Source organism: Mercenaria mercenaria, chromosome 4, assembly GCF_021730395.1.
Source record: "Mercenaria mercenaria strain notata chromosome 4, MADL_Memer_1, whole genome shotgun sequence".
Taxonomy (NCBI): Eukaryota; Metazoa; Mollusca; class Bivalvia; order Venerida; family Veneridae; genus Mercenaria; species Mercenaria mercenaria.
In genome coordinates this window covers 50,257,929-50,271,301 of record NC_069364.1, presented here as the reverse complement: position 1 = coordinate 50,271,301, position 13,373 = coordinate 50,257,929, and positions in this window count along the sequence as shown.

Below are 13,373 nucleotides of genomic sequence, written 5' to 3'. Positions count from 1 at the left end.
TGCTGTTCGCTAATAGTTTCTCCAATTCCAATAGGCTTTAAAAGCAAACAGCATGGATCCTGACCAGACTGCGCGGATGTGCAGGCTGGTCTGGATCCATGCTGGTCGCACACCCACTATGTTGGTTTTCTCATGGCACGGCTCATATTGTTGCCGTTTTAATAAATTTACTGATGGGTTGCCATTAATTCATAATCTGTATGCAGTTCAGGCTTTATTCTCTGTCATCTGGCTACATGTTACACCATTACTTCTGGTTTATCAAATGTGCAGAACAACCTTAATTAAGTCCCATGTGATACATTCTCATGTCAACTAAACATGAGTTTCCCACTGTTTAATTGCATAGCAGGTAAACACAAGAAATGATTTTCAGCAAACAAGTTCTGCTAGACACTACTGCAAAGAGATTCTATTTTCTGCAAGTGGAAGTCACTTGAGTTTAGTTCTTTATTTTCAGTAAGGCTGACAAAACATCAATATTAGTTTGTCAGGTCAAGATGCGTTCTGAAATTACAAATGAAGTTATACTGTATGGAAGTTGATCCTGAAACATTTACAGGTGTATTTTAAATTATAACAAGAGCAATATACGCCCGAAGGGTTACATCAGAGGGTGGGAGCAAAATTTAAAGGACTTTAAATGTGAAGCCCAAAAGACAGGAAAAACAAAGGGAAGAAATTCAAAAAAAAATCTAAGTCCACAAAAAAAAAATCCTTACAAGGTAAAGGTATGTCAAAATATGCCTAAAAATGTTGTACCACAGAAAAGTGGTCCCGTTTTTTCTCTATGGTCAATAATAAAAAATTTCAAAATAAGCTATTTATCGTAATGTAAAAGGGAAGTAATTAAAAAAAAAATTATTGTATGTGAACAAAAGAGGGATCTGCCAAATATAAAACAAGAGCACTGCAATGCAGAGCAATAAAAACAAAGCAAAGTCATATATGACCTTTGACCCATACGTGTGACCTTGACCTTGAAGCAAGTCATCCGGAACATGCACTCTGCACGTCGTCTCAGTGTGGTGAACATTTGTGTCAAGTTTCTTTGAAATCCTTCAAGCAGTTCAAGAGTTACAGAGTGGACACAAAACAAACTGATATGACTTTGACTCCTAAGTGTGACCTTGACCTTGAAGCGAGACATCCAAAACATGCGCTTTGCATGTCGTCTTGGTGTGGTGAACATTTGTGTCAAGTTTCCTTGAAATCCTTCAAGGGGATCAAAAGTTACAGAGCGGACACGAAATTGCTAAGGGACAGACGGACACCAGCGTCATAACATAATATGTCCCTTCGGGCGTATAATAAATTCTTTTATAAATTGCATTTCTAAACTGCTTAAGGCACCTTCAAAGCAACATTCAAAACTGCCTGTGCTGTAAACAATGTACTTGCAAAGACTAACCCAAAAATATATGATGAGAAACAGACCACACCCAACAATATGCCCTATTATTCATTGATGTTGATGACCTTGGCCTAACAAGATAAGAAATGGCTAATTCATTTGGTGATGGATAAAAGGAGGGCAAAACAAACTGCTGGAAAATGTCCAGTTATCCGAAAGTAATATATATTATACATATTAAACACATGGACACCAGTACCAATATATTCTTAGGTGGTTCTACCAAGGTGCATGCCAATGATTTATGAAACAATGCCTTGAGGGGCACCCTCGATCTTCTTCCACTGACTAGTCCCCACCTCCCTCCATTTCTTTGGGGAAATAGAAACATTATGGTGCCTTGAATAATGGGCCAAACAGTCTATGATATACTTTTATATTAGACAGGCATAGGTGGCCATTTCAGAAATTCGTTTTGTTTAATACCTTCCTTTAGGCCCTATCAAGATATTAGTGTCATGGCCCCTTGTTCTTATGTGCAAGGCCGTCGCGGGCGGTCCGGCCGGTCCGGCCATGGCCGGACCACTTTTTTGGCCGAGCATGACCAGTTGTTTTTTTCGCATAAAATTTCAGCTTTTGCTTAGATTGAAAGTGCCGAAATATTGCCTTGCTAATTATCCGCAATGAGCGGTATCTGTCATAATTGCCCGCGGGGTGTGAAAACTTCGGCACACTTCGTGTCAAAAGTATCGACCCTGCTTGATTGGATTAATCATAATTAAACGCTTATCTGATACATCTTTAATCCGGTATGATCTAAAGGGCATTTTTTATAATAATTGTTTTGACGAAAAAAAAATAGTCGTATGTTTAAAAAAATTAGAAAAGATGTGTTTTTCGTGGTATAATAAAACAAAACTAACCGAAAGCTAATTTCTTCTAATTATTTTGAATAATCTTAAATAATTGCTTTAAATCAAATAAAATGCTTACGTACATCTCAACTATATAAAATAATATAAACTTCGTTTCTATCTCTTAATTCTGAAACCGTATGCTTAACTCGTTGCTTAACGTATTGCTGCAAAATGGACATACCTGAAATTCCAAAACAACCTAAGACATTTAAGTTTCCGAAACGCACCTTTGGTCGGAAAAATCCGGTGAACAGAAGTTTTCAGCCTTTGTGGTTCACTAATAGATCGTGGTTGCATTACGATGAAACTAATGACCTTGCTTATTGTCATGTGTGTATGTTTGCTCACATAGACGGCAAGTTGTCAAGTTCGAATCTTGATAAAGTCTTTATTATTAATGCCACCGCCTGATGAGACTCACAGAGGGGTCAACATTCATTGGGCAAATGTCGGATAGTTATCCTTGAAAACTGTTATAAAATTGACTGAAAATCTTAATGGAAAATGCTTTCAAGATGCAAGGAAAACGTACTTACGGGCATCCCATATCTTAAAATTTTCTCGGGGGAGACCCCCCAAACCCCCTTTACGAAAGGGGGAAACCCCCTCTCCTGCTCTCCCCACTCTCCTGCCGTCGGCACTCGCGGGACACCTTCGACGTCCCATGGCCGGACCACTTTTTGGAACCCGGCGACGGCCCTGATGTGGTCTATTGCATCTTGTAGCTCATCTAATATGACCCATGCTTCTTGTAGAACAGAATGATGTTCTAATGGAAGGACAGACAATGACATAATAAAATGAGCCGTGCCATGAGAAAACCAACATAGTGGGTGTGCGACCAAAAACTCCTAAGTTGAAAAAGGGGCATAATTTTGTAAAATGTGAAGTAGAGTTATTGACCCTTTGCACTGCATGTCATATCATGACAGTGAACAAGTGTGTGAAGTTTCAATCCTTTCCCATTAGTGGATACTGAGATACCAGATTACATACAAAAACTTAACCAAAAACTGCTAAGTCGAAATAGGGGCATAATTTTGAAAAAAAAAATGAATAGAGTTATGGAACCTGCTTTGTGCATGTCAGATCTTAACAGTGAACAAGTGTGTGAAGTTTCAATCCACTCCCATTAGTGAGTACTGAAATACCAGCTTACATACAAAACCTTAACCAAAAATTTCTGAGTCGAAAAAGAGGCATAATTTTGTAAAAAAGCAAAATAGAGTTATGGAACCTGTGCAATGTAAGTCAGTTTATCACAGTAAATAAGTGTGTGAAGTTTCAATCCATTCCCATTAGTGAGTACTGAGAAACCAGCTTACATACAAAACCTTAACCAAAAATTTCTAAGTCAAAAAAGGGGCATAATTTTGTAAAAAAAAAAAAAAGCAAAATAGAGTTTGGAACCTGTGCAATGTAAGTCAGTTTATCACAGTGAATAAGTATGTGAAGTTTCAATCCATTTCCTCAAGTGGTTACTGAGATACCAGCTTACATACAAAACCTTAACCAAATTGGGACGCCGACACCGACGCTATGAATAGTCAAGCTAAAAATAACTAGGACCAGGACGATTACTCGGTTAATTGGATCCAATTCGATTACTAGGTGAAACCGGTTTCAATTTTGCAAAACTGCTAATCGCTCTCAAACAATAAACATAACGAATCGTACTTCATCTTTATGCATTTCTTTGACCAGCACATAGACCCGCAGTATACTTCCGCAAAAAAAAACACATTGAAAATAGCCAATAGTCTCGGATTTGCCTGACATGATATATTTTTTTTAAAAATACATCAAAATATGAATTATTAATTATCACACTGCTCGCAAGCGATAAAGTCCGTAAGTACCTAATGAAGTCAGCTACTATTTTTAAAGATGTCTAAATCTGCCCCCTTCAGTTTCAGAGGTAAATTCACTTTGAACAGCAAGAAATCACATATCAAATGAATTTTTTTTTACTTTTGTACAAAAAAATCAATAATAAGTCTTGAAAAAAGTAAAAACTTACAAGAAAAAAAAAAGGAATATAAAGAACAAAAATTTGCAACCTGAAAAATTTAAGTCAAATATTTTTGTTAGTGTATCTTTCAACTTCCATTATGTAAATAAGCTATACCAATGGTCACAGCACCAACATTTTATCGAATTTTGACAGAAAAAAAAGAAAGAATTGTCTAAATCGTGTGAATAATTTGCTTTAAAAGGTTTTAGTAGTGTCATTGATTTTTGTGCCCCATTTATGGATTTCTAAAACATGACGATTGTTTCAGACACTTTAAAATTGTCATAAAGCTATCACCTATAAAAACAATATATTGAGTGTTTGTAATACTATGATGTTTTTCATGAGACCCCAGACCTTGGATTTCCTTCTGATTTCTAATGTATTATCCCCATATTCTTAAGCACCCATATATCATTGTTAACCAAAGAAATAGCAAAGCAATTTAATTGTCTGGGGAGTTTGTTTAACATCTTTTATCAAGAATCCTCTGTTCTCTAAGACTCTTGTCTCATTGATTTTGTGAGGTTGGAGAATAACTTTAACTTGATTGTGCACCAACAGAATTTAAGATTTAAATACTTCCAAAATTCACACTGTCAAAAATGTTTCGGTAGGTCAAATAACACTCTATTGCTGTTAATAATTATATCCCTATTACACCTAAATTCCATATTAATAAACAATTACTAAACCATTTCTACATTACACAAACAAGACACAAATGGGCCTCTCCTGAAGTGGACCTTCAAGATCCGGCCTTGCTTCTGACTAAATTTGGTGAACATCCTTTATGTCATTCATAAAAAGTTTTCTATAGTTTGTTGTAACCACCCAAAAAATGCTAACCATTAAATAAACTACATAAGAAAAAACTGTTAATTCTTTTTTTCTGTTTTCAGCTCTGATGTCCTTTAAAAGGGCCCAATGATGCTATTATAATGTTTGATGAATATCAAAAAAAGAAGTCATTTAAAATTTTTTTTAGCTCTAGTGGCCCCTAAAAGGGGAGAGTAAACCTTACAATGATGCTACAGACCAATTTTATGAAGATCTAGCTAGCAATTCAGCATAAAAAGTGTTTTTTTAAAACCCTAATAGCCCTAAAAGGATGCCAACGAAGCACCCCCAAATTTTAAACAAACTGGTCTAAGACCATAATTATAATGATATGCAGTCTGCCGTTTGATGATGCTTCATCAAGTAGTTAATGAGGAGTCCTTTAAAGGCAATCATCTTATACAGCAGATTTTTCTAAAGCCTGGTTGGCTTTTTTTTGGTTAGAGGCTTTTTGTAAAGTAACAAGACCATGAAGATGTTAGTTCTCAGTGTAGTCAGTGACGTTCTTACAACATGAACAACAAACCAATAACACACTAAGTGCAGACAGTTTTGGATTCTTTCATCATCTCGGGGATTAAAATCCTGGAGATAACATATTCCAAATGTAATTTAGACCTGCTTTTATTTCCGACCTCTCTCTTAAACATCCTGAAATGCATTTATTTCAATCTTTTAACTGGCAATAACATTATTTTAATGGAAAACTTACTTTGGATCAATAACCCTGATATTCCTAAAATCCTGGTTCTTTCCCTACAGACAAGAAATGTATTTACTATATTCTGTTTCATCAGTCATTTTGAGAGTCTAAAAGTAATACTTGCTGCTTAATGCTGACAAGACGGATTTTAAAGAAAACTCCAAAATTAAGACTCATTTTGTTTAGGTTTGATGACAAAAGCAGCTGAAAAGTGATCTGGTTATTGCTACAAAAAATACATGATCCAATGTAAATGACAGGACACTACACTTGTGATCCAATGTAAATGACAGGACACTACACTTATGATCCAATGTAAATGACAAGACACTACACTTCTGATCCAATGTAAATGACAGGACACTACACTTATGATCCAATGTAAATGACAAGACACTACACTTCTGATCCAATGTAAATGACAGGACACTACACTTGTGATCCAATGTAAATGACAAGACACTACACTTCTGATCCAATGTAAATGACAAGACACTACACTTGTGATCCAATGTAAATGACAGGACACTACACTTATGATCCAATGTAAATGATAGGACACTACACTTACGATCCAGTGTAAATGACATAACACTACACTTGTGATCCAATGTAAATGACAGGACACTACACTTATGATCCAATGTAAATGACAGGACACTACACTTGTGATCCAATGTAAATGACAGGACACTACACTTCTGATCTATGTAAATGACAAGACACTACACTTATGATCCAATGTAAATGACAAGACACTATACTTGGTTATTGCTACAAAAAATACATGATCCAAAATAAATGACAAAACACTACACTTCTGATCCAATGTAAATGACAGGTCACTACACTTCTGATCCAATGTAAATGACCAAATGCTACACTTCTGATCTAATGTAAATGACAGGACACTACACTTCTGATCCAATGTAAATGACTGGACACTACACTTATGATCCAATGTAAATGACAGGACACTACACTTCTGATCCAATGTAAATGACAGGACACTACACTTCTGATCCAATGTAAATGACAGGACACTACACTTATGATCCAATGTAAATGACAGGACACTACACTTCTGATCCAATGTAAATGACCAAATGCTACACTTCTGATCTAATGTAAATGACAGGACACTACACTTCTGATCCAATGTAAATGACTGGACACTACACTTATGATCCCATGTAAATGACAGGACACTACACTTCTGATCCAATGTAAATGACAGGATACTACACTTATGATCCAATGTAAATGACAGGACACTACACTTGTGATCCTATGTAAATGACAGGACACTACACTTATGATCCAATGTAAATGACAAGACACTACACTTCTGATCCAATGTAAATGACAGGACACTACACTTGTGATCCAATGTAAATGACAGGACACTACACTTCTGATCCAATGTAAATGACAAGACACTACACTTCTGATCCAATGTAAATGACAGGACACTACACTTATGATCCAATGTAAATGATAGGACACTACACTTATTGTAAATGATCACTACACATTTGATCTAATGTAAATGACAGGACACTTTACTTCTGATCCAATGTAAATGACAGGACACTGCACTTCTGATCTAATGTAAATGACAGGACACTACACTTCTGATCCAATGTTAATGACAGGACAATTTAAATCTATTCCAATTTGTGGGTATTGAGATATCAGCTTACATATATTACAAAAATTGCTAAGGCAAAAAAGGGGGCATAATAATAATTTTGTACAAAGCAAAATAAAAATTACAGAACCTGTGTACTACAAGTCATTTCATCACAGTGACAAGTATGTGAAATTTCAACTCATTTCCACAAAAGTTACTGAGATAAAAATTTACCAAATTGGAATAATAACACCAAAAAATGAGCATGTACAATCATAGCTCTACCTATTCTTTAAGAAGTAGAACTAAAACATGTAGTATGCTGATTCTTTGCTAAACTGATCTGAAAAATGCAACTCATTTACAGTTGCCTGAATAAGAAATAAAAATGGGTAATTTAACTTTTATTAGCTATTTCATTCAGTACAGGTTGTTATTAAAGCTGATTTTAGACACTGTGACATTCTGGCACTGTTAGTGACCCATAATTGGCTGAAAGCCTGACCAAACCAGCAGCAATTTTAGACCAGGGCTAGATCAATATTTGTACAAAATATCTCATTACAAGCAAACAAGCCTATGAAAATACAGGAACTTTGTTGACAGGGTTATACAAACATTAATGATTTTTCACTAGAACTTTTACTGCAGCAAATTAAGTACTACAAATCTAATCAATTAAAACTCCCATTAATCATTTAATAAACTTCTATTACAGTGGCACTCTTTTAAACCATAACTCCAACAATTTTTTGTCATTTAAAACAAGAGGACCAAATAGTTCAGAGTTGTCCACCTGAGGAACATAGATGATCTGTTATTGGGAAAATCAGCATATATATAGTTTTTAAACATTTGACCTTGAACAAAGACATTGACCTTTGGCATTGCAACAAATTTGTTGTTTGTGGACATCCCTTTTAAATGTTATTTCAAGTGAGCCATATATACTTTTTTATATTTTGTATTATGAAAAAAATTACACATTAGGAAATTTACTAAGGATAGTGGGATACTGTAAATAATTTACATATTATACATTCATTACTGTAAGTGCATTGTCACAGTTCAGGAGCTTTTTGAATAAACCAAGGGTTTTTTTTTTAATACATGATAACATCATGTAACACATTTGCTTCAAGCAGCTATTTACAATATCACTCAGTCTGCAGAGTTTCTTTAAATATTCCGTAGCAATTTGTATATAATTGTTTTGAGGACTATTCCTTAGCAATGTGTAAATAATTGTTTTGAAGACTATGGACATTGTTCAAGTGAATTGTAATGTTATCAAAGGTGTGTTACAAATGTTTTGTATTGATGAATACTGTAGTAGTGCACACATCAAGCATAAAATCAGCAAATTTTGCAGTTTCAAGGGCACATAATTCCGGTGCAAATTACCTGATCTGGCTGGTTTGCCCCATCTATCATTTGACGTAATCTGGCGAACATCAAAAATTAAATAAGTGAACAAGTAAAGCCACTAGTGTGCACAAAAGCTTACTATCTCTGATGCCAGTCTGGCTTGTAATCTATAGGAAACAAGGTCTTTCTTCCATCTAATATTTGACCCAGTTTGGTCACTATCCAAAAGTAAAAGGAGTAACAGTGCACATAAGAAGTCAGCCTTGCCATTTCAATTGGCAATAGCTCTGGCACCCATGGCCTGATTTTAAAAAGGAATCCAGATCATAATGGAGATACAAGTTGATTGTAGGTTTGGTCAAAATCGAATACAACAAGAGGGTCATGATGACCCTATATCACTCACCTGTTTAACTTGGTCTTGGAATCATCAAGTTAAACATTCTGGCCAAGTTTCATAAAGATAGGGTCATAAATGTGGCATCCACAGTGTTAGCAAGCTTTTCCTTTGATTTGAGTGGTGACCTAGTTTTTGACCCCAAATGACCAAATAGGAATCATCAAGATAAACATTCTTACCAAGTTTCATGAAGACAAGGTCATAAATATGGCCTCAGTAGAGTGTCAACAAGCTTTTCCTTTGATTTGAGCGGTTGACCTAGTTTTTGACCCCACATGACCCAGTTTCTAACTTGGCTTCGGAATCATCAAGATAAACATTTTGACAAAGTTTCATGAAGATAGGAACATAAATGTGGCCTCAAGCGTGTTAACAAGCTTTTTCTTTGATTTGACTGGGTGACCTAGTTTTTGATCCCATATGACCCAGTTGTAAACTTAGCATAGGAATCAAGATAAACATTCTGACCAAGTTTCATGAAAATAGGGTCCTAAATGTGGCCTCTAGGGTCCCTTACAGAAGAAAAAGGCCTGCTGCGTACTCTTGCTGTGTACATACAGCGTATATGATGCGTACATGATGTGTACTGAAATCAAGGGCTTTAAATAGTACGCAGGATATACACCGCACATACACCGATAGTACGTTTGTAGTACACTTTTGACATGCAAATGAGCTCTGCCGCGTACTACTTGCTGCGTACATGCTGTGGACTACATAGTACACAGGATGTACGCTGGAGGAATTTAGTATGCGGAAAATAGTACGCAGCATGTACGCGGCACATACACTTTTCACATGCAAATGAGCCTGCGGTGTACTACCCCTGCGGCGTACATGCTGTGTACTCCTGCGGCGTACATTCTGTGTACTCCTGGCCCGAGTCCTGCGGCGTACATGCTGTGTACTCCTGCTGCATACATGCTGTGTACTCTTGTGGCGAAACTGCTGTGATAATGTAAATTCCTTAACCCACCAACTTTCTTATGCAAATGCTGATCATTTGGACAGAAAAAAAACAGAAAAAAGATAAGTGACATGCATCAATAAGTATTTACCCTTACCAAAATAATGTAGACTGATGTTATCAAATAAATTAGTATGCTTTTCTTCATCCACTTTTCAATGAAATAAATCAATTTTTGTAGCATGTAATTTGGTAAACATCTGAAGAAAATGGCGTAACTGCATCAAGGGGAAACAACTTTAATGCAACTAAATATAAGTGTTATAAATTTCGAAGTATCTGTTGTGTACATGCAGTGTACTATTTTCTTGTACAAGTCCCTCCTGCGTACATGCAGTGTACTCCTTAAATTTTCAGAGTCTGTGCTGCGTACTTGAAGTGTACTAGTGACCTCCTGCGTACATGCTGTGTACTCGTCGAAATAGTACGCGGCATGTACGCGGCATGCGGTGTATGTAAAATGTACTCCTCTGGCGTACTACTGTGTTCGCGGCATATACACAGCAAATACGCAGCATGTACGCCACAGAGGCTTGCTTCTGTAAGGGGTGTTAACAAGCTTTTCCTTTGATTTGACCTGGTGACCTAGTTTTTGAACTCACATGACCCTGTTTCTAACTTGGCCTAGACATAATCAAGATAAACATTCTGTGCAAGTTTGTATCAAATCAAAGCATAAATGAAACCTCTATATGGCTGAAAGGGCCAAAATAGAAATTTTGCACCTTTCACGGGTAGTAACTCCAGAACCCATGGAACTGAGATCTTACTGTGACTTAAGTTGTGTGTAAGTGTGGTTAAAATTGAATGTAAAATGTCACTTCTATCGTGTTCACAAGGTAAAACTTTTGGCACTTCAGTGGCCGTAACTGGAGAACCTATGATTGGATCTGACAGATTCATTATGGAATCAAAGATCTATTGTTGTTAAAGATATTTTGCAAGTTTCTATCAAATCAAACCATAAATGAAGTCTCTATATGGCTGCAAAAGCCAAAACAGCAAAATTTGAACCTTTAAGGGGCCATAACTCTCAAACCCATGATGGGATCTGGCCAGTTTTGACATGGATCTAGTATTTCTATTATCTATATTCTCTTATGAATATTTGTGTTTTTAATGAAACAAACAACCGTTTTTCTCATTGGTATCATTATAGTAAATTTTAATTAAGCCGATGAAGGGTTGCCTTGCCCAGCTCGTCAGCATGTTTCAAGACACTTGATGGTTTTAGTCAGAGCAGAAGTTCTAGTATATAATGTAACATTGATGCAAATGGTTTGAATGTTATACTGTTCCATGGAAGTGACTTAACTATTACAATGGAGTGGTTTATTGCACCTCAAATGCAGCTTTCTGTGCTTTCAGCGTTCTGATTCTGTTTCATTCCAGTCACAAAGTCTTGGTCAGATGGCAACATTTCTTTGGGCAAATTTTCCTTACCACAAAGACTCATAGGGCTATCCTCTTCCATGTTAATCTTTCACTTATTTTTGCAGATACTTTGATGATTCTTTCAAACTGCAGTTTCTTTGGTGACATTGCAAAATGTCTTATGAGGCAAACAACTGGGGCTAGTTTTACCAAAAAATCTTCTGGGCGTTTAGACGATATATAGTAGACAGGAAATTAAGCTATTTGACCTTTGACCTTCAAGTGTGAACATGTCCTTGGGTTTTACATTCTGCAGATTAATTATGATGCTTAAGCTTTCTTAAATCTTCTAGTGGTTTAAAAGACACTGAACAGACACGAGGTAAAGCTACTTGACCTTTGACCTTAAACACTGACCTTAATTTTAAACCTAGCAACCTGTGTTGTATGCTCTGTATTTCCTTTTGATGAGTAAATGCTAATTTTATGAAAATCTTTTTAAAGTGCTTTAGACAATACGGAGTTGACACAAAGCTAATAAGCTGTTTGACCATTGACCTCCAAGTGTGACCTTGACCTTGCACTTAATGACCTGGGTTGTGTGCTCTGCACATAATCTTGATGTGGTTAATGATTAATCCAAACAGTCAAGATATGGAGCTGACACTTAACTATGGATGGGCAGATCAGTGGCCAGTATAGCCCCATATACTTTATATCAGATGGTATAACAAAAAAGCATTAAGTGTATATCTGATTTATAAATTCTTTATTCAATGCTTTGACAGTTTTTTTTTAGGGGGGAGGGTGTATGGGGACTTTTTTAATCTTATCTATTTAAATGTAACAGTTAGAATCTATTGTATCATTCTAGACTGCTGAATTATGAATATTTTCTTTAACCAGACTGGGGAATATGGGTGCCTTCATCAAAATATATCTAGGAATCAATTCAGGTGCTGGAGGTTAGCTCAAGCATTATATACCCTAGTGACCAGATACAATCCAATGTAATAATATTCAAAATACATAAGAAATATTTTTAACTATTTATTTAAAAAAAAAAAAAAAAAAAAAAAAAAAAAAACCTAACCAGTTTTTCTACTTAATCATTTTTTTTTATATCTTGAATATAATTTTTGAAGCAGTCCATCTGCTACATCTTGCAAATACAGTTTCTAATTGTGGCCAACATACTTTGCAATGTATGGCTCTGGCTGTGTGTTTCAGGGAAATATACCCTACCTTTTAATGTTTATGTAGCTGGTCACACACATAGCTTACAGGTACATTTCATCGTAACCAAACATTTTGGAGACTTTCTGCCAGACTGGAAATCATTGCATGAAAAGTGCACAACTTACACTTCATTAACCAAACACAATTTGCAATGTAAGCCTTTCAAAAAACAAAAAGAAAATGTTTGGAAAACTGCTTCATTTCTCTAAATTGCATGGTTGCTCGACAAAGTTTGGCTGCACTTCAAATGCAGGAAATATCAATGAAATACCAGACTTTCAATATTTCTCCAAGGATATAAATGTCAGAAAACAGGTTTTGCTCAATGCATTTCCTGTTGTTTCTATTAAAACCAATTGTCTGGGAAACAGATTGGAATACAGTCAAGTAAAATTTAAAAGCTACATATATATCAAAACAGGAAGGCCACAAGGACACGTGTTGCCCACCTGACCTAGTTTTTTTGAGTATTCAATTCTGACCCAGATTTCATTATGTCAAAGTTTAAAATTCTGACAAGGCTTCATAAAATCAGAAAATAGTGAGGCCTCAGTGTATTAAACA